Below are 22,776 nucleotides of genomic sequence, written 5' to 3'. Positions count from 1 at the left end.
TTAAAAGCTGGGTCAGAGGGAGGGGAGTGAAAATGGTAGCCACTTTGCAAACGCAATAATAGAAAGTTAAATTAAATACAAGGTGAGAAAAAAGAGAGTGAAGACAGCGGCCAGGCAAACGGGGGTGTGAAGGGGAAACGAGTTAAGACAGCGGCCGTGTTTGCAAAAAAGTAAAATAGTTGTGCAAATAAAGAAAGTGACATTAAATGTGAGGGTGAGAGGACACAACTACAAGCTGGCAACAACAAAGTGGGGCAGGTTAGGAAAGGGAGAGTTATAGTAAGAAATGTTAACAAGCAATGTCCTGAGCAAATGGTGGGGGCCTGAAGCAGTGGAGTGGGAGAGGTGAGGGGGGAGTCATGGGGAGATTAAGGGACAGAAGGCACGCGGCTGTGAAGTGCAGGTGGGGGGCGGGGAGCAGAGCCTTTGAAGAGCCAGAGTGAGCGAAGTGAATAATTAGGGTAGGAGAACTGGCAGGCTGAAAGGCAGAAGGCTCAGGCAAGCTCGTGCACGAGGCCTGCACTTCCCAAAATCCGCTGGAGAGCCCTTGGGCTTAAGTATGGTTTGACTGCATTAGGGCTCTTTTCCTATTCCTGCGGAATAGGAAAGGGGCAAGCCCTAAAAATGGGGACTTTGAAATTTTCAGGCAAATTTCCAAAATCACTCCGCGCGCGCTCTGCAGCTAGGCCCTAACTCCCCTTTGCCACCATGAATTTGCTTCAAACCACTTGTAATCAAAAGTATCCATACCCAGCGTTGCTCCAAGACCCCAAAACCCACCCACAAACACCAGGAAGCCCCCCAAACAGGCCCCCGAAAACATGATAGTGAGCAAAAAGGCAAAAACTTTTTCAACTCTGATTTTCTCCAAACCACTTTTATCCGGTATTAGACCTTCCCAGCAATGCCCCTAGACCCGCCAACCCACCCACAAAAAAGCACAACACCCCCAAACAGGCAAAAAGCAAAAATGGAAAATCTCATACTTACAATATTTTTCGGCCTACTGTCCAAACGCGCTGTTCAGCTAGGTCATAACTCCAGTTTTCCACCATGGATGTCCTGGAAAACAAATGCAATCAACATTAGACTGTGCCAGCAGTGCTCCCAGACCACAAAACCCACCCACAAACACCTGGAACCCCCCAATCAGGCTCCCAAAAACATGATAGTGAGCAAAAGGGCAAAACTTTTTCAACTCTGATTTTCTCCAAACCACTTTTATCGGTATTAGACCTTCCCAGCAATGGCCCCAGAGCCGCCAACCCAGGCGGAAACAAGTAGAAGACCCCCAAACAGCCAAAAATCAAAACTACAAAAATGGGGACTTTGAAATTTTCAGGCAAATTTCCAAAATCACTCCGCGCGCGCTCTGCAGCTAGGCCTTAACTCCCCTTTGCCACCATGGATTTGCTTCAAACCACTTGCAATCAAAAGTATCCATACCCAGCGTTGCTCCAAGACCCCAAAACCCACCCACAAACACCAGGAAGCCCCCCAAACAGGCCCCCGAAAACATGATAGTGAGCAAAAAGGCAAAAACTTTTTCAACTCCGATTTTCTCCAAACCACTTTTATCCGGTATTAGACCTTCCCAGCAATGGCCCAGACCCGTCAACTCACCTGCAAAGAAGTAGAACACCCCGACAAGTGCAGAGTCTTTCTTCATTGGGCGTAATCCAGCCATCTGCTTTGAGGGAAATAGGAGTCTGGAGGAGGAGGATAGAGGAGCATGTTCTTGTGAACTTGTGAACCTGAGGAATGCAGACTGCGGCACCTTCAAATCAATAAGCAAATAAATGGAGACAGTTCTGCTGATGGGCTTGTTTTTGTGATTAGGTGATTAAAGATTTTTTTATATAGATTTTGCAAAACAAAGAATGACAGACACACAGGAATAAAAGTGAATAAGGACGAAAAAGAAAGTTATTGATTCATTGGCTCATTTTCAGGGCTCGGTGTCAGGTAAGAAGAGTTTGTCCTCATACTCTGCGAATTCAGGCGGGAGTAGGCCACCTAACAGAGAAGAACGTCCCTCATCTGAGTTGGTGTCCTCCTCCTCTTCTTCCTGCGTGTATTCTCGTATTTTGTAATCTGGTGGCATGAGGTGCTGATTCATCTTGATCATTGTTAACCTCTCCACATTTTTGGGCGAGAGGCGTGTCCTTTTGCAAGTTACAATGCCACCAGCAGCACTGAAAACACGTTCAGAAGACACGCTTGCGAGTGGGCAAGACAAGTAATTTATAGCCAGGTTGGTGATCTCTGGCCACAATTCTCTTTTCCCATGCCAATACACCAATGGGTCATCATGAACATAGACCTCTGTTGAGTCATTCAGATAGTCCTGCACCATCGACTCAAGGTTCGCCACGGTTCCTCCACTTTGCTTACTTTTTGCTGGGACCTTTTGAGAAGCAAACCCAAGCCGAGCTAGCCAATCCTCTTCTTCACACAATGTTACTGTTGTGTCTGGTACAGATGATCCGGTTGCTGGTGTCTTTAACGGCTGAGAGGGAAAATCACTCACTTCTGCCACAGCCACAGATGCAGAAGTGGATTCTTTTGACTCGGGATGGCCTGCTGATGCTGATGTACTGCCTTTTCCTTCAATTTCCTGCCGTTCTCTTTCAAACCTCATGGCTGACATAGCTAGCCAATGTTTGTACTTTGTAACTTCTGCGTCATCAAAAGGAAAGAATACTCTGCCTGCCAGTGCCTTTTTGTACTTAGGATCCAGAATAGTAGCACAAATGTAATGCTGTTCTGTGTGGATCTTTTGAAGACGTTCATCACAAACTAGGCGCTCTAATAATTTCTCCGCCAAATCAAAAGCTTCTTGCTTTTTTTCATCTTTTTGAAACGTAGAAGACACCGCCTTCAGTTGGTGCTCTAGCATGCGCAACAATGGGATAGCTTTTCCCAAATTACAGTCCTCCCTGCTGACTGTACGCGTGAAGACCTCAAAAGAACGAAGCATGTCTGTCAGGCTTTGAACTAGCTTCCATTGCTCCGCATGTATCCTCAGGTCCTTCATAGCTGCACCCTGTCTAAAGAAATACTGATCGACTACTGCACACTGCTCAAACAGACACTCAAGCATGTAGAAGGTTGAGTTCCAACGTGTTGCCACCTCCTGGATGAGTGCTTTCACTGGCAGTTTACATTCATGTAGCGGGCCCCTCAGATGCTTCCGAACCTTAAAAGAATGGTTGAAATGTGTGCACATTTTTCGGCAGGTGGTCAGTAACTCGCACACTGGACTTTCTTCACTCAAGAATTTTTTAACAACCAGGTTTATACAGTGTGCCAAACACGGCACTCTGAAATAGTTACCCATATCCATGGCCTTAACTACATTGGCGCCATTATCCATGGAAACATAACCAATCTTGCGTTTTAGTGGGGACAGCCATTGAAAGACCTTTGTGTTAAACTCCTGCAAAATGTTTTCTCCTGTATGACTTTTCTCCATGCCAAACATGGCTAGTGTTGCATGTTTCCGAGCAGCTTTAAAAACGTTGTCCGGGTCAACACCTGCCCTTAGCTTTGCTGTAACCCCTGAAAAAGAGACCCAGTGTGCAGTGATGCACATGTAATCAATTCCTTGGCAACTGGTCCACATGTCTGTTGTCAGATGTATAGTGTGAACAGCACTCTTCTGCAAAGCTGCCCCAATCACCTGCAGCACATCTTCATGTAGTGCTGGGACCGCAAAATAGAACCGGCTAGGAACCTTCCATTTAGGGCACAGCGTTGCCACTAATTCAAGAAAACCAACCCCTTTCACAAAAGAAAAAGGGAGAAGGTCCAGCGCTAGCATTTTAGCCAGCTTAGTGTTATACAAACGCGTCATTGGGTGGTTGCCTTCAAATGGCGCATCTGAAAACAACATGCTTCTAATGGTGGGCTGGACCATGATTTTACGGGATGATGATGATGATGACTTCTTCGACCCAGTTACGCTCGGTGATGATGAACTTTTTCGCATTGGTGTCTCACTCTCTCCCACACTCTTAGTGTGGCTCACAGGGGTTGTGCTGCTGTCAGGGGTACTGGGTGTAAGTGAAGAAATGTTTGAAGCTTCTTCCTCCTCGTCATCATCAGATGAAACATCAACGGATACAGTTTGTTGACTTGCAATTCGGGCTTCCTTGATCTCCTTTAGGTGTGCATGCCATTTGACAGTGTGCTGTCTCTCAAGATGACCTCTCTGGCCTCCGGTACCATAGTTGGTACCAACCAAGCTTACCACGACTAACTGCAAGCTTACAAATGGTACAAATGGCTATGTTTTCCATTGTTGTGCAAACACTAAAGAAGTCCCAAACTGCGGACTTCAAATGTCTGTGGGGGCGGAGGAGGAGATTCTGGTGATGCTAATGCCAGATGAAGTGGAGGATGTGTGTTGCGGAACTTTACTACGTTGTGCACTTGCAGCACCACTAATTGAGGAAATGGAGGTCGAGGTGGATGGAGGTCCCTTCTGGGGAGAAAATATGGAAGCGGTAGGTGGTGGTGTACTAGTTAACTGCAATGGTGGTGGTCCCATTCCCAAGTCGCCAACATCACGCTCAGCAGCATTTTGGGCTAGGGTAAAAATGTCTGTTTGCTGCATGCCCGCTGAGCCTGGAGTGACGTTTATGATGACTGCGTCGTCGTGGTGAGAGTCTTCATCGGCAGGAGTAGTATACGCCACTTCTTCTTCAGCGTCATCATCACACTCCATAAGTACGAGAGTTTCGGGGACCTTCCTTTTACGCTTAGCTACCTTTGTCAGATCATGGTGTGCCTCACTCTCAGACGGCAGTGGTGGTTCCCAATTTGGATCCATATCATCAGAAGGAAGGGGGCTTGAAGAAGATGTAGACACCATCCTTGATCTTTTCCTTGCTAGGGATCTGGGAGACAATGAATGATCAGGAGGAGTGGCTTCCTCAAATGATACCTCGGCTTGAATGTCGATTTCCTGATGTGCCCCTACTTCGGGAGGAAGAACTATTGTGGGCACTTGTGCCGCTCCATGCACCTCTGCTTGCGCATATCCTTGAGCTGCCTCTCCTTCCACATGTACTTGGGCTTGTACTTGTACCTGTGGTTGTTGTTGCGGCTGTGGTTGTTGAACACTCGTCAGATGAGTTACAACAACCTGTGTTGATTGAGGGATGCTGCTACTTTCTTGCGATGAGCCAACATCACTGGTCGATGGTGATTGAACAACTAGACTGGCTGCCTCTAAAGCACTCAAGGGTTCGGACTTAAGTTGGCGTGGTGGTGGCACTGAGCCAAATGGAGCGGGGGTGCTGCTTCCAGCTTGGTCCCCAGCAGATCCAGCTGCTGCTGCAGGCATACTTTTTTTTTTTACCAAAAGATGTGGCGGGCGGCACACCAGTATCCTTGGTAAGTGGGGCCACTTGCTTCTTCTGCTCCTTACTGGCAACTTTCTTGCTAGAGGAGCTACGGGGAACTTTTTTTGGGGCCATCTTCTTCAGATGTCAGAACAGCAGGCCGCAGTTGCACGAGTTGCAGAGTTGTGTTGTCTGTGGCCACACATGACGTTGCGTGACGTTATACTGCACACACCGCTGCAGGACTTCTTCCTGGCACTGGTGGTTCTCTTGTGCACCTAAAAGCAATGGAAGACAGAGGAACATCAGTTATACACCCCAAACAATCGAAAAACACACACAAATCACCACAATCCAATGCCATCCATGCCCTCCATGATGTTTACATTAAAGAGACCCCACAGAAAGACTCAGTCCATGAACCACTGGGTACCCCTGGGCAAAAGGCCCCAACAGCAGCCAAAAAAATCGAAAAACACACAAAAAACAGCACAAATCCATGCCCTCAATGATGTTTAAATTATTCAAGACACCCCACAGAAAGACTAGGCCCATGCACCACTCACTACCCCTGGGCATAATGGATGAAGGCTAGGCAAAATGGGTGCAGGCCTGAGAACACTGCCTGCCTTCAAAATGGCCCCTTGCCCACCAACACATGGCCAGGCCCTGCCTGTACCAGCACTCAAAATGGCCCCCACCCACATGGACAGGCCCCATTAACACCCCAAAAAATCGAAAAACACACAAAAATCACCACAATCCAATGCCATCCATGCCCTCCATGATGTTTACATTAAAGAGACCCCACAGAAAGACTCAGTCCATGCACCACTGGGTACCCCTCGGCATAAGGCCCCAACAGCAGCCAAAAAAATTGAAAAACACACAAAAAACAGCACAATCCCATGCCATCCATGCCCTCAATGATGTTTAAATTCAAGACACCCCACAGAAAGACTAGGCCCATGCACCACTCACTAGTCACTACCCCTGGGCATAATGGATGAAAGCTAGGCTAAATGGGTGCAGGCCTGAGAACACTGCCTGCCTTCAAAATGGCCCCTTGCCCCCAGCACATGGCCAGGGCCTGCCTATACCAGCACTCAAAAAGGCCCCCACCCACATGGCCAGTCCCCATCAACACCCCAAAAAATCGAAAAACACACAAAAATCACCACAATCCAATGCCATCCATGCCCTCCATGATGTTTACATTAAAGAGACCCCACAGAAAGACTCAGTCCATGCACCACTCACTACCCCTGGGCAAAAGGCCCCAACAGCAGCCAAAAAAATCGAAAAACACACAAAAAACAGCACAAATCCATGCCCTCAATGATGTTTAAATTATTCAAGACACCCCACAGAAAGACTAGGCCCATGCACCACTCACTACCCCTGGGCATAATGGATGAAAGCTAGGCAAAATGGGTGCAGGCCTGAGAACACTGCCTGCCTTCAAAATGGCCCCTTGCCCACCAACACATGGCCAGGCCCTGCCTGTACCAGCACTCAAAATGGCCCCCACCCTCATGGACAGGCCCCATTAACACCCCAAAAAATCGAAAAACACACAAAAATCACCACAATCCAATGCCATCCATGCCCTCCATGATGTTTACATTAAAGAGACCCCACAGAAAGACTCAGTCCATGCACCACTGGGTACCCCTCGGCAAAAGGCCCCAACAGCAGCCAAAAAAATTGAAAAACACACAAAAAACAGCACACTCCCATGCCATCCATGCCCTCAATGATGTTTAAATTCAAGACACCCCACAGAAAGACTAGGCCCATGCACCACTCACTAGTCACTACCCCTGGGCATAATGGATGAAAGCTAGGCAAAATGGGTGCAGGCCTGAGAACACGGCCTGCCTTCAAAATGGCCCCTTGCCCCCCAGCACATGGCCAGGGCCTGCCTGTACCAGCACTCAAAATGGCCCCCACCCACATGGCCAGTCCCCATCAACACCCCAAAAAATCGAAAAACACACAAAAATCACCACAATCCAATGCCATCCATGCCCTCCATGATGTTTACATGAAAGAGACTCACAGAAAGACTCAATCCATGCACCACTGGGTACCCTTGGGCGAAAGGCCCCAACAGCAGCCCAAAAAATCGAAAAACACACAAAAAGCAGCACAATCCCATGCCATCCATGCCCTACATGATGTTTAAATTCAAGACACTCCACAGAAAGACTAGGCCCGTGCACCACTCACTACCCCTGGGCATAATGGATGAAAGCTAGGCAAAATGGCTGCAGGCCTGAGAACACTGCCTGCCTTCAAAATGGCCCCTTGCCCCCCAGCACATGTCCAGGGCCTGCCTGTACCAGGATTCAAAATGGCCCCCACCCACATGGCCAGTCCCCATCAACACCCCAAAAAATCGAAAAACAAACAAAAATCACCACAATCCAATGCCACCCATGCCCTCCATGATGTTTACATTAAAGAGACTCCACAGAAAGACTCAGTTCATGCACCACTGGGTACCCCTGGGCGAAAGGCCCCAACAGCAGCCAAAAAAATGAAAAACACACAAAATTCAGCACAATCCCATGCCATCCATGCCCTCCATGATGTTTAAATTCAAGACACCCCACAGAAAGACTAGGCCCATGCACCACTCACTACCCCTGGGCATAATGGATGAAAGCTAGGCAAAATGGGTGCAGGCCTGAGAACACTGCCTGCCTTCAAAATGGCCCCTTGCCTCCCCAGCACATGGCCAGGCCCTGCCTGTACCAGCACTGAAAATGGCCCCCACCCACATGGACAGGCCCCATCAACACCCCACAAAATCGAAAAACACACAAAAATCACCACAATCCAATGCCATCCATGCCCTCCATGATGTTTACATTAAAGAGACCCCACAGAAAGACTCAGTCCATGCACCACTGGGTACCCCTGGGCAAAAGGCCCCAACAGCAGCCAAAAAAATCGAAAAACACACAAAAAAAAGCACAATCCCATGCCATCCATGCCCTCAATGATGTTTAAATTCAAGACACCCCACAGAAAGACTAGGCCCATGCACCACTCACTACCCCTGGGCATAATGGATGAAAGCTAGGCAAAATGGGTGCAGGCCTGAGAACACTGCCTGCCTTCAAAATGGCCCCTTGCCCCCCAGCACATGGCCAGGCCCTGCCTGTACCAGCACTCAAAATGGCCCCCACCCACATGGACAGGCCCCATCAACACCCCACAAAATCGAAAAACACACAAAAATCACCACAATCCAATGCCATCCATGCCCTCCATGATGTTTACATTAAAGAGACCCCACAGAAAGACTCAGTCCATGCACCACTGGGTACCCCTGGACAAAAGACCCCAACAGCAGCCCAAAAAATCGAAAAACACACAAAAATCAGCACAATCCCATGCCATCCATGATGTTTAAATTCAAGACACCCCACAGAAAGACTAGGCCCATGCACCACTCACTACCCCTGGGCATAATGGATGAAAGCTAGGCAAAATGGGTGCAGGCCTGAGAACACTGCCTGCCTTCAAAATGGCCCCTTGCCCCCAGCACATGGCCAGGCCCTGCCTGTACCAGCACTCAAAATGGCCCACACCCACATGGACAGGCCCCATCAACACCCCAAAAAATCAAAAAACACACAAAAATCACCACAATCCAATTCCATCCATGCCCTCCATGATGTTTACATTAAAGAAACCCCACAGAAAGACTCAGTCCATGCACCACTCACTACCCCTGGGCAAAAGGCCCCAACAGCAGCCAAAAAAATCGAAAAACACACAAAAATCAGCACAATCCCATGCCATCCATGCCCTCCATGATGTTTACATTAAAGAGACCCCACAGAAAGACTCAGTCCATCCACCACTGAGTACCCCTAGGCAAAAGGCCCCAACAACAGCCCAAAAATCGAAAATTCCAAATTTGTAGTTGCAGCAACTGTAATGCCCCAAACAAACTTACTTGTGAAATTTCTAATCCAAAAGTGATCCAAAGAAAGTCAAAAAGGCCTCAAATCCAAATATCCAGCAGCATCCACAAAAAGTAATCCTTCCAGGTCAAGATCCAAATGAAAGTGACCAGCACATGAAGAAAGCACTGGGAGGAGCCTGTTGGACAGGAACAGGAAGTTGGAGACTGTGGGGCACTTCCTTCCTCCCACCCCCCCCCTCCCCAAAATGGACTCCTTGCAAAAAAAAGTGCAGGCAAATGTCAACCTGAGAAATTATTCTGATAAAAATCATCATTTTTAGAATGTTTAGGCTGCTTGCTGGTGGATTTCTTGTGCAGAATTTCAAATTTTGCAATTTCGCGAGTGCGAGATTGTTGCTGCCCGCCGCATCTACGTGTTCGCAATTGCTAGCTCTCGCGATCCGTGCTGTGCAAGGTGGCAAGCCGCGATGACGTAATCGTGGTCGCCAAACTCCCGCGGGATCCCGCAGCAAGATCCAAAATGGCGCAGCACACGCAAAATATGGAGAAAAACAACTCTGCAAACTCTGAATGTCGGTAAGTGAACGCCGTGCGCCGCAATATTGTATCACCAAGCAAAAAAATTCGCTGCGTGCGAATTTTCGGCAAATGCGCGAGAGTTCGCGGATTGCGACTTTGCTGAAAATCCGCAAATTCCACGAGCGAACGGATTTTACGCCCATGCTTACTATTTTCCACACTCTCATTTGCACTGAACCTTTTAAAAGTACTCATTGTGGAACTGCTATTTTTTAACGCTGCTCCTGCTTTTACTCATTTTTAAATTACTGCGAGCTCACCTTCACCTCTTTGACGCCCCCTGTTCTGTCCGCCGCCTCCACCACGGGTTCTCCCGCTTGACATGGAGGGAGCGAAGGCGGGACAGGGCTTCAGTCACGGGTCAAAGGTCGGGGGCGGGAACAACCCTGCTGGAGCACTATTTAGTTGTGGGCTCCACAGGCACTCGCTTGATCTGCTGTTTAACTGGGGTGGCAAAGTGGCGGGTATGACTAAAAATATTTGCTATTTTGCACACTCTCGTTTGCACTGAACCTTTTAAAAGTATTCATTGTGGAACTGCTATTTTTTAACGCTGCTCCTGCTTTTACTCATTTGTAAATTACTGTGAGCTCACCTTCACCTCTTTGACGCCCGCTGTCCTGTCCGCCGGCTCCCCGTTACACCACGGGTTCTCCCGCTTGACGTGGAGGGAGCGAAGGCGGGACAGGGCTTCAGTCACGAGTCAGAGGTCGGGGGGCGTGAACAACCCTGCTGAAGCACTATTTAGTTGTGGGCTCCACAGGCACTCGCTGGATCTGCTGTTTAACTGGGGTGGCAAAGTGGTGGGTATGACTAAAAATATTTGCTCTTTTGCACACTCTCGTTTGCACTGAACCTTTTAAAAGTATTCATTGTGGAACTGCTATTTTCTAACGCTGCTCCTGCTTTTAGTCATTTTTAAATTACTGTGAGCTCACCTTCACCTCTTTGACGCCCGCTGTCCTGTCCGCCGGCTCCCCGTTACACCACGGGTTCTCCCGCTTGACGTGGAGGGAGCGAAGGCGGGACAGGGCTTCAGTCACGAGTCAGAGGTCGGGGGCGTGAACAACCCTGCTGAAGCACTATTTAGTTGTGGGCTCCACAGGCACTCGCTGGATCTGCTGTTTAACTGGGGTGGCGAAGTGGCGGGTATGACTAAACATATTTGCTATTTTGCACACTCTCATTTGCACTGAACCGTTTAAAAGTACTCATTGTGGAACTGCTATTTTTTAACGCTGCTCCGGCTTTTACTCATTTTTAAATTACTGTGAGCTCACCTTCACCTCTTTGACACCCGCTGTCCTGTCCGCTGGCTCCCCGTTCCACCACGGGTTCTCCCGCTTGACGTGGAGGGAGCGAAGGCAGGACAGGGCTTCAGTCACGGGTCAGAGGTCGGGGGCAGGAACAATCCTGCTGGAGCACTATTTAGTTGTGGGCTCCACAGGCACTCGCTGGATCTGCTGTTTAACTGGGGTGGCAAAGTGGCGGGTATGACTAAAAATATTTGCTATTTTGCACACTCTCATTTGCACTGAACCTTTTAAAGTACTCATTGTGGAACTGCTATTTTTTAACGCTACTCCTGCTTTTACTCATTTTTAAATTACTGTGAGCTCACCTTCACCTCTTTGACGCCCGCTGTCCTGTCCGCTGGCTCCCCGTTCCACCACGGGTTCTCCCGCTTGACGTGGAGGGAGTGAAGGCGGGACAGGGCTTCAGTCACGGGTCAGAGGTCGGGGGGCTGGAACAACCCTGCTGGAACACTATTTAAACGGTTATTTGTTTGTCACGCAGCGGGCACGCCGAAGGCGTGCCAAAGGCAAGCCCGTCTGCGCCCGTTCGTGCTCCAACGGGGCCAGGGGCCACCCCCCCCTGCCTGAAATCCTACAGCTTACAGCTATTCCCGTGATGACCTACTTAGACTCAGGCCCAAACACTATGCCAACTGTGAGACGCTGCTGTTAGATGATTCTTCAGTCGGCTGCCCTGATTGTAAGTTCTCCCCTTCCCATATCCAGTTAGGAATAACGGGGGAGAATGGAGAAGGCAGGAATAAGACCTCTGATATGAATATAGCTCATGACAGACAGTTCAATTTCCTCAGTACGAATTGCAGATCACTGCCTAAACATAAAGAGGATATTTTTAATTTTCTAACTGATGAGCAGCCGGATGCATTATTCTTAACTGAGACCTGGCTAAATGCTAGTTCAGGGCCAGATATTGCCACGGCCCTCCCCCCAATTTATGCCATAGTTAGAAAAGATCGATGGAACCAAGGCGGGGGCGGCATAGGGATAATTTAAAAAAAAACATTTCAATGCAAATGGGAAGTTCTTAATCTGGCCAACTGTTTAAAGCAGCTGGATCCTTTCATTCTCGGTGTAATCAGATCTTTGTTAAACGCTTCTTTAGAGGAAGCTGTGGTACCTGATGAATGGAAGCGTGCTATGGTAGTTCCCTTGCTAAAAAAGGCAAATGGCGACCCAAAGATTTTTTCTAATTTTCGCCCAATATCATTACTACCAATTTCTTCGAAAATTTTGGAAAAACACGTAAATAAACAACTAGCTGACTTTGTCAATGATAACAATCTGCTGCACTATTCTCAGTCAGGGTTTAGAAGGGGCCACTCCACGGAGTCAACCCTATTAGGGGTCACTGAAGCCATCCGAAAAGAACTGGATGGCGGTGGCACAGCGGCACTCATTCTTTTAGATTTGAGTGCCGCCTTTGACACCATCTCCCACAAAACCCTGATTCAGACGTTAGAGGACATAGGAGTAAGAGGGAAAGCACTTAGGTGGCTGGAACAATTCCTTTCACATCGGACCTTTCAGGTCTTTTCCAGAAACAACTCCTCTGATATCCTGAACTCCCTCTACGGGGTACCCCAGGGCTCTATATTGAGTACATTATTATTCAATATTTATGTTACCCCATTAGCTAAAATTGCTGAAGAAATGAGCCTTACTATTTATTCCTACGCAATTAGTGTTCTCTCTAGCAACTACTGACAAATCTAATATTTCCCCTCTCTGTTCTGGACTCCTGAGAATGGCTGATTGGCTTCACTCAAACAAATTAAAACTGAACGGGGAAAAGACAGAGTTACTTATCTTTGGTGATCATAAGGATCTTTGGGGCCCCACTCATTGGCCGGTTGAAATGGGCCCGACCCCGGTTGCGGTACAATCTGCTCACAACCTCGGGATAATAGTTGATGATAAGTTGTCAATGAGCGCACAAACCACTAAAACGGCTTCAACATGCTTTGCAATCCTCAAATGGTTGAGGAAAATACTGTGGCAACTCCCGGAAGGGGCACAGAGAAGAGTATTACAGTCCTTAATAGGTTCTAGATTAGACTATGGAAACATCCTTATATTAGGAGCTAATAAAGACACTATTAACCGTCTTCAGGTTATTCAAAATGCCGCAGCTAGGTTGCTCCTTCATCTCCCAGGGCGTACAAGCATATCAGAACATTTGAAGAAATTGCATTGGCTGAAGATCGCCAATAGAGTGAAATTTAAAGCACTCTGCTATATGTTTCGGATCAATGTGAGGGAAGCACCTACCTATTTATGTAAACTGGCCCAAAAATACTTGCCCTCCCGCACTCTTCGGTCTATGTCTCAAGCCAAATTTGTTGTCCCCAGGTTCAAACGAGCACGCTTGGGCGGACGCTCATTCACTTATTTGGCCCCAGTTCTGTGGAATTCTCTTCCACTCAAACTACGTCTGGAACCTAGTTACCTCCAATACCGGAGGGGAGTCAAAGCCTGGCTTTTTAATCAGTAGCGTCCACAGTACTCTTTGTTCAGTTAAACAGATCCAAGGCGCCGGGAAACCCTCTGGGTAGCTGTTGCGCCATACAAATGTAATAAATAAATATATAAATAAATAAATAAAATTCTATTTTTACGTCAGCTCTTTCCACAGCAAAATGTCTTTTCCCAAAGGGGGTCTTTTCAACTCTGAGCAGGCGGCGGAGAGAAATCGGCGGACTCTAGTTCTACTGAGCACATCCCACATGGCCGACCAGGAGCAGAATTGACGAGAGGGAAAAGTGGTCGGACTTCGCTACAGGCGAAAGTGGCGTGGCAAAAAGGGGCAGACGCACAGGAAAAAGTGATGGATACTGCCCACACAGTCGCAACAGGCTGAACAACACTCAGACCTCACCTTGCAGGATATAATGACAGCCATAAATAATGTGCACACCTCATTACAACCAAGGCTAGACTCTGTTTCCACCGAAGTCTCCCTGATCAGAGGGGAAATCTGCAAAATGGACATTAGAGTCAAAGAAGTAGAGACTGTGAGAAGTCGGCCTGGCATATGCTGTTCACTATTCTAGTGGGCACCTTGAACCAGTCCAAATGACCCTTATTGATGGTAGGTTAAAGACAACCTTTTTAGAAAGCTATCCTAGTGGTAGATGTGGAGAGCAGCCTTCAGGCTAAGTCGTGAAGGAATGTAAAGCAGCTTGTTTTACCAGTCTATAATCTCGTGAATGACCAAATGAAAGGAGAACCACACCAGGTATATATATTAAATATATGTATTTATTCTAAACACATCCCACTAGTCTCTTTATGAGGCTAGAGGCAATAGTACATTCAGTAAACTCAATAACACACAGTAAATTAGCACATTATACGTTGAGCCCTAGTGAAGTACCAAACCATATATCAATAAGTGGTATAAGAACCACAACTTGCATAGATACAAGGCGTAGAGCCTTTAGAACCGGTGGGGCCACCAGGGACCACCCAAGGTAGTGACACAGGAGACTCACGGGGGACGCGTGCAGTGTCTAAACACAACTGTGAATCACCATTAACTTCTATGGGGAAAGTCGCAGTTGGAATTTCAAAGATAAAGGACACTTAGAAGAGGACTTGGAGCAAACCCCTTTAGAACTAGGAGGTTTTAGAGTCAACACACATGGGAGCACCGGAGTACTTGAGTTACCTCACCCAGGGAAGCATAGGTGTATTTTGGCGTCGGGTTTCATTGTCGTTTTCAATGGCGATCTGCTGCAAAGTGCTGATGGCGTCCAAGTGGAAAGTGTCCGGTGTGATCCAAGCCTGGATTGAAGATGAGAAGAACCTGAAAGCAGAAGGGACAGAGTCTGGGTCACTTGCCAGTGACCAGGGGCACGATAGTCGAATGCCCACTGATGTCGGGTGATTTCAGGTTAAGAAGGGGAAGAAGGTGAAGCTTGACTCTACTACAGCCACGAGGACCAGGAGGCGTCGACGACAACCAGGTTCTGGATTCCAGCTGTCCCACAAAGGATGTTAAGTGCTTCGGTGTCGGCTTCCGGATTGGACCCAACAAGCCTTGGCAACAGCAACCCACGCAGAAAGCAAAGATAGGCTTCAGTGCAGACCAGCAAGGTCTGAGGGACTCACCACTTGGTAGGGAGTCAGGGCATGTCTGGAGCAACCAGGGAAGCCAAGGAAAAGTAGAGTTATCTTTGAGGGGACCCAACAGTCGACGGACCAGGGATCGCGAAGGAGCCACAAGCGGAAATGTAAGAAGCGGCTCACGGAACACTTGTGGAGTGCAGGCCCACAATCTATGGTGCAGATGGTGCTCTGGGCTTTGGCTACAAATAACCCAAAGCACAACTCAGGAAAGCTCAAGGAAGTCAATGCACTTAGCAAATGTGCACGGTGTTCAGGATTTCCGGTTCCACATCACTCGTGAGGGCTGCGGGTCTCAGCTATGCTGGGGACTCGGGTCGGCCTTCGAGAAGTGTGGAAATCCTCCTCCTGGGCTACAATTACTTCGGAGTCCGGCGGGAGCTTCGGAGATGCAGACCGGCAAATGCTTTGTTGGTGCCTGGTTGAACAGGGGAGTCACTCCTTGACCCCAAGGGAGATTCTTCCGTCCTCTGGTCTTGAGAAGAGCGTCGAAGTTCCAGGATTCAGTTTCAGAGTTTTGTCCAGCTGTAATCTAAAGGCCTGTTGCCAGGGTTCCCTTACTTATACTAAGAAAAGGGGTTGGACATAATCTGGGGACCCACCTATGGGAGGGTCTGGAAAGAGGGGTGGCTACACCCATTTTCTTTGTCCAGTTTCATGCCAGGGCAGGTACTGGTAGCCCCTGCAACCGGTTTGGACTGGACTATGCACAGGGACACCAAATGTGCCTTCAGTGCAGACTTCAAAGCACTCTCAGAGTGCACCCACCCAGACCCAATACACAAAAGCCTGTCTGGGAGGTGGTTACACCTCCCTTTGACAGGACACCTATTGTCCAGGCCTCCCCTTCCGGAGTTTCGTCAAGCAGCAGGAGGCCAGACTCGTGTCTGTGGCTGCAGAATCCATTTTGTGATGCCAGGGCTCTTTTAAACTATTACCGGTTAGACCAGTGTGTACATGTCTCTCCCTTTGACACCAAACACAACATGTTCCCATGCAGCAATTCGAAAGTTATCATTTACCGCAAGGTTATAATTCACTTAAGAGTATATGGTCTGGCTGCATCACAGAACAGCCTCAGAGAATAGGCTCCGAAAGCTGCAGAGGGGTACTGCTCATACAAGTGTCAGTGATTAAAGGTAGATATAGGTAACCTATGTCTTAGTAAGGAGTGCATGCACCACCTTATCCAGGCTGCAGTCCTCTGGTGCCATTTTGGAAGGCTTCCCAGGGGTGGCACAATACATGGCACAATACATGCTTCAGCCCCTGGTAGGCCTCTGGAGTACCTATGCCCTTAGTACCTAGTGTACCATATACTAGGGACTCACAAGAGTACCTCAGTAACCAAACTGGGGTGTACCTAAAGTACTTGGAATCAATTTAGAGAGGAAAGCAGATAGGCTGGGGCCCTGAATAGCAGGATCCGAGCCAAACTAAGTCAAAAACCATCAAAACACCAGGGAAAAATTGGGGCCAACCATTTAGTCAGATTCCACCTTCCTACAGAGACTACTACTCAGCCGCTAGTCAGTGAAACCGCTCAGTTCAAAAAACAAATCAAGGACCTTCAAGCCAAAAGTGAATTAATGGAAACCCAACTACACAACTACGATGGTAGGGTGCGACAAAACAATATACGTAACCTCGGAGTGCCTGAACGGTTGGTGAGACCTGCAGCGGATCTCTTCGTAGAAGACCTTGTCATGAAACATCTACAGCCTCGAGGCCTGTCAAAATACTTTTCAATTGAAAGAGCTCACAGAATGCCAGGGGGAGACCAAAGCCAGGAACCCCTCCCAGGCCCATACTGGCACCTGTATTTAATTTTCGTGATAGAGACATAATCTTGCAAACAGCCCGCAGCACACCGAAGGTTAGTTATGAAAACAGTAAAATAAATCTTTTCCAAGATTTCACACTCAAAGTACAAAGACAACATTGTAGCTTCCTAGAAATTAAAAGAGCCCTAAAAGAGAAAGATCTTAAATATGCCATGTTATTTCCCAGTAAATTGAGAGTAGAAGTGGAAGGTAAAGCTTGGTTCTCCATTAACCCTGTAGACGCATGGGAATGTGTAGACGGATGGAGTAAAGTTGGGAACCACACACAAACAGAGAAACCAGAGAAGAAAACAAGCGGTGGTGGCCACTAGGGTCGGAACCTAACAGCGGAGGCGGCAGACATGGAATAAAATGAATAATGAGACGACTTTACAGACGACTTTACTGTCCAATTGGGAGGCTGAACTAAGAGTAATATGAACTAACCAACTCCAGCCAGAGCGAGACACTGATATAGTACACTCCTACCTGCAGGGCACAAACTGAAAATGGCTCAAGGTCAGATCCCACGCACAGGAGAGCAGAAAGATGAATTATCTAACATTATGGGGAGAACTGTTCATCTTCAGGCAAGTTGCATGCTCCATTTTTGTTAATATTGGGTTGCTGGGTGGGGGCTGTCATGCACCACCGATCTTTGAGAAGAGGGCAACAGGCACTCTGCAATGTTGGGGAGGCAAGAGGTTTTTCTCCTGTCACTCAGGGAGGCAGGGAGGGGGAGTTGGATAGTTTAGTTTTGGGGGGAAGGTTAACTTCAAGTTGTAATTCAGTCTTCATGGCAGAAAGAGGGGAAGTCTCGTACTCCCAGGCACACGCTCCAAACATGGTAACCAGGTCCCGTACAAAGTAGGGAACAGTTATGAAAACCACTGCACAGACACACACATAACCTAGACAGCACATGACAGATAGCAGAAAAGGGAAATCACTCTAATTCCTCACCTGGAATGTAAATGGACTGGGGGATAAACTCACGTGAGGAATAGTGCTTCAATATTTGAAACGTCATACACCAGATATAGTATTATTGCAAGAAACGCGCCTGGCTGGCAACATCTGTAAGGCCTTGGACTAATGGGGATTCAAATTAATAACAAGCGGGTTTCACCTCTGGTTCCAGAGGAACTGGTATACTCTTACACAAAAGCTGCCTGTTCATAACATAAAACATGGCTAGACACACAAAGCAGATTCACTGCTGCAGCTGGAGTATGGGAAGGGAAGCCAGTTAACTTACAGTCTGTGTACATTTCCCCAGCTATGCAAAAGACGACACTAGCTGACATAGGCTAGTTCCCTCTAGACCTTCCCAATGGGCTCCTCCTGATGGGAGGTGATCTTAATATGACAGTAAGTGGGCAGTTGGACCAGGGCCCTACCCGACGGAACCCAGGCGAGCGATCACAGCTAGCAGACTTCCTCTCTTCCTTGGGCCTCATAGATATATGGCGGCACCTCTATTTCCTAGCCGGTACACATTCCATTTGGGCGCCCATGACAGCCAATCATGTATAGATTACATACTGACACATGCACATGACGTCCATTACCTCAAAGCTGCAATCTGTCTGTTGAGGGATATATCTGATCACTCCCCAGACCTCGCCAGGATTGGTATGGACACTCCATTCAGACGGACAACCCTTACACTTAATCCGTGGTACCTGAAAATTCCACATGTCAAAAAAGAGTTACTGAAAGACATAGACTTATACTTCAATGAAAAGGTTGGTACAGTAGACTCGGCACAAACTCTTTGGGAGGCCTTTAAAATGGTGATCAAGGGCCGAGCACTCACACTTACGGTAGGGCACAAGAGGGAACAATATGCAAGGCTAGAAACGTTGAATAAGGAAATTTTGTAGGAAGAAGCGATGATAATAGACACAGCTGATGAGTCCGCTAGACACACCCTAAACATTTAGAGACTAGAATATGTGCAGCTGATGTCGGGGCTGCCAAAACCAAACTAAAGGCAACACAACACAAAATATATGAAATGGGGGAAATGGCGGGCAAACTGTTTGCCTGGCTGGAAAGGCGTAATCACGCCCACCGCTGGGTGCCACTGCTGAGGGGGGGCCAAGGGGAGGCATTGAGGGATCCACAGGAGATAGCAGATGCCTTTGCGACCTTCTTCGCCAAGATTTACACACCCACCACCACAACAACAGCTGCAGATTCATGAGACTTACCAGCAGACATCCCACTTGTCACCTTATCCCCTAAGGATCGGAAGGCTCTAGAGCGGGACCTTACAGGAGAGGAAATTCATGCAGCAATTTGAAAATTTGAAGCATACAGCCGGGAAGGCTATGGGGCTCATTGGCATGGCAATATAATTGTTTAAGCTAATGGCCTCTAAAATAACACCCTTTCTCCAAAACATGTACTTGGAAAGCTGTTAGATGGATTCCTTTCGAATGACCAGAGACTGGCCTTGATAGTCATGATACATAAACAAGGCAAACCGGAGTAAGACTGCAGGTCTTATTGGTCCATTTTGTTACTAAACGCAGAGGCTTAAATTCTGGCGAAAGTATTGACCATTCGATTGACCCCATTATCACCAAAATTGTGCCCCCGGACCAATCAGGCATCATGCCTGGGCAAAACATTGCTCTTAATCTCCATTGTCTCCATGGGGTGTTAGGAAGAATATGAACAATCCAAGAAGAACAATAGTTACTTACCTGTAATCTGTGGTTCTCCAGTATTGGTGTCTTTCATAGATTCACATGCCTGAATCATTCCCCATCGTCGGAGTGGGAGTCCGACGGTACATAAAAAAGCAATAATATGCCATAATAACATAGGAAAACTTAGTAATTCCCAACCAGGAAGTAAAGTAGCCCAAGCTACAGGAGAAAAAATGTCCAGACTCGTGACTATCCTAGTCATTTTGTATAGCCCAAACTGCAGCCAATAAAAAAGTTACGTGAACTGTTCATGAGGCGCGCATTGTGATCTGATTCTGCCACTATGGTAGAAGCTCACGCGCGCGACCAAATACCATTCACAATGCTGCGCGCATGTCTCTCCCATTGACAATGATGCACGCGTGCCCATCTCTTGTCTCCACTCGTTGTCGGCTAAGCCGATGACTATAGTTCTCGCAGCGAGAACGCGCTTCGCTCTTTCGCCAGCGAGACCTAAAAAAACAATGATGTTGTGACCACCCTCTTTAAGACAGCTCTGCTGCGAGGTCTGCTCCATTGTTGCTGGTGTCAGGCTATGATAATATCTACGTGTTGACGCATACTAAAAATAAAGCAAACTGTAGAGTGTGGTGACATTTGTGAAAACTGCCAATATCAAATGTATAAAACTGTTGACGTCTCACAGATGATCTTAATCTAATGTTTAGCCATTTGATGACTAAAAAGTATTTTCTAGCAATTTCTCCCTATGATTAATTGTGTATATTGAACTCTGTGTATGTTTTTATCTTTTTTAATGCTGTATAATGATCTTTTGTTCATGAATATTTGAAAATTTTTAATAAAATATTTTTATATTGTGGATATATTAAGCCTTTGAAGGTGTTATGCCCTGGTGATAGTTTGGATGTGAAGAGTGATTTGGCTCTGTTTTGTGAAGTGTACTTAAAGCCCTACCCCTTTGGCGGCTAAGGGGCCCCTCTCACTTGTTGTGTGTGTACTCTATGCTGGAATCAACGCTGAACTGACCAGAAGACTCCAGACCATTCAAAGCTCAGCAGCCAGGCTTACCTTCAACCTCCCACCCCACACTCACATCAGCCCACACCTCAAAGAGGTTCACTGGTTCCCAATCCGTAAACAAGCACACTTCAAACTCTCCAAACACACTTACAAAGCCTTACATAGCATTGGCCCCCGTACCTCAGCAATCGCATAAACTTCCACTGAGCTGGGTTTCTACTTGCACACATATCCCACATACTTAGAATAAGATCCGGCAGTTCTGCCTTCTCCTACCTCACTCCTAAAGCCTAGACGGACATGCCCCTGGACATCAGAGCCTCCTCCTCAGTTCATGAATTCAGCAAAGAAAGGAAGCCCTGGCTCTTTACCTAGTTCCAGCCCTGGCTCAGACCATTATGAGGCCCTGGCTCTTTACCTAGTCCTGGCCCTGGCTCAGCCCATAATGAGGCCCTGGGTCTTCACCTAGTCCCAGCCCTGGCTCAGCCTATTATGAGGCCCAGGCTCTATACCTAGTCCCAGCCCTGGCTCAGCCCATTATGAGGACTAGCTCTGTACCTAGTCCCGGCCCTGGCTCAGACCATTATGAGGCCCTGGCTCTTTACCTAGTCCTGGCCCTGGCTCAGCCCATAATGAGGCCCTGGGTCTTCACCTAGTCCCCGCCCTGGCTCAGCCTATTATGAGGCCCAGGCTCTATACCTAGTCCCAGCCCTGGCTCAGCCCATTATGAGGACTAGCTCTGTACCTAGTCCCAGCCCTGGCTCAGCCCATTATGAGGTCTAGCTCTGTACCTAGTCCCGGCCCTGGCTCAGCCCATTATGAGGCCCTGGCTCTTTACCTAGTCCCAGCCTCGGCTCAGTCCATTATGAGGCCCTGGCGCTTTACCTAGTCCAGGCTCAGCCCATTATGAGGCCCTGGCTCTTTACCTAGTCCCGGACCTGGCTCAGCCCATTATGAGGCGCGGGCTCTTTACCTAGTCCCAGCCTGGCTCAGCCCATTATGAGGCCCTGGGTCTTTACATAGCTCCTGCCTCGACTCAGCCCATCATGGGGCCCTGGCTCTTTACCTAGTCCCAGCCCATTATGAGGCCCTGGCTCTTTACCTAGTACCGGCCGTGGCTCCACCCATTATGAGCCCCTGGCTCTTTACTTAGTTCTGGCCCTGGCTCAGCCCTTTATGAGGCCCCAGCTCTTTACCTAGTTCTGACCCAGGCTCAGCCCATCATGAGGCCCTGGCTCCTTACCTAGTCCCAGCCCATTATGAGGCCCTCGCTTTTTAACTAGTCCAGGCCCTGGCTCAGCCCATTATGAGGCCCTGGCTCTTTACCTAGTCCCAGCTCTGGCTCAGCCCATAATGAGGCCCTGGCTCTTTACCTAGTCCCGGCCCTGGCGCAGCCCATTATGAGGCCCTGGCTCTTTACCTAGTCCCAGCCCATTATGAGGCCCTGGCTCTTTACCTAGTCCCGGCCCTGGCTCAGCCCATCATGAGGCCCTGGCTCTTTAACTAGTCCAATGCCATTATGAGGCCCCTGCTCTTTACCTAATCCTAACTCTGGCTCAGCCCATAATGAGGCCCCGGTTCTTTACCTAGTCCTGGCCCTGGCTCAGCCCATTATGAGGCCCTGGCTCTTTACTTTGTCCCGGCCCTGGCTCAGCCCATTATGAGGCCCTGGCTCTTTACCTAGTCCCAGCCCATTATGAGGCCCTGGCTCTTTACCTAGTCCCGGCCCTGGCTCAGCCCATCATGAGGCCCTGGCTCTTTAACTAGTCCAATGCCATTTTGAGGCCCCTGCTCTTTACCTAATCCTAACTCTGGCTCAGCCCATAATGAGGCCCCGGTTCTTTACCTAGTCCTGGCCCTGGCTCAGCCCATTATGAGGCCCTGGCTCTTTACCTAGTCCCAGCCCTGGCTCAGCCCATTATGAGACTCTGGATCTTT

This window comes from Lissotriton vulgaris, chromosome 4_1 (assembly GCF_964263255.1).
Source record: "Lissotriton vulgaris chromosome 4_1, aLisVul1.2, whole genome shotgun sequence".
NCBI classification, from domain to species: Eukaryota; Metazoa; Chordata; class Amphibia; order Caudata; family Salamandridae; genus Lissotriton; species Lissotriton vulgaris.
Note: the sequence above shows the minus strand (reverse complement) of the source record.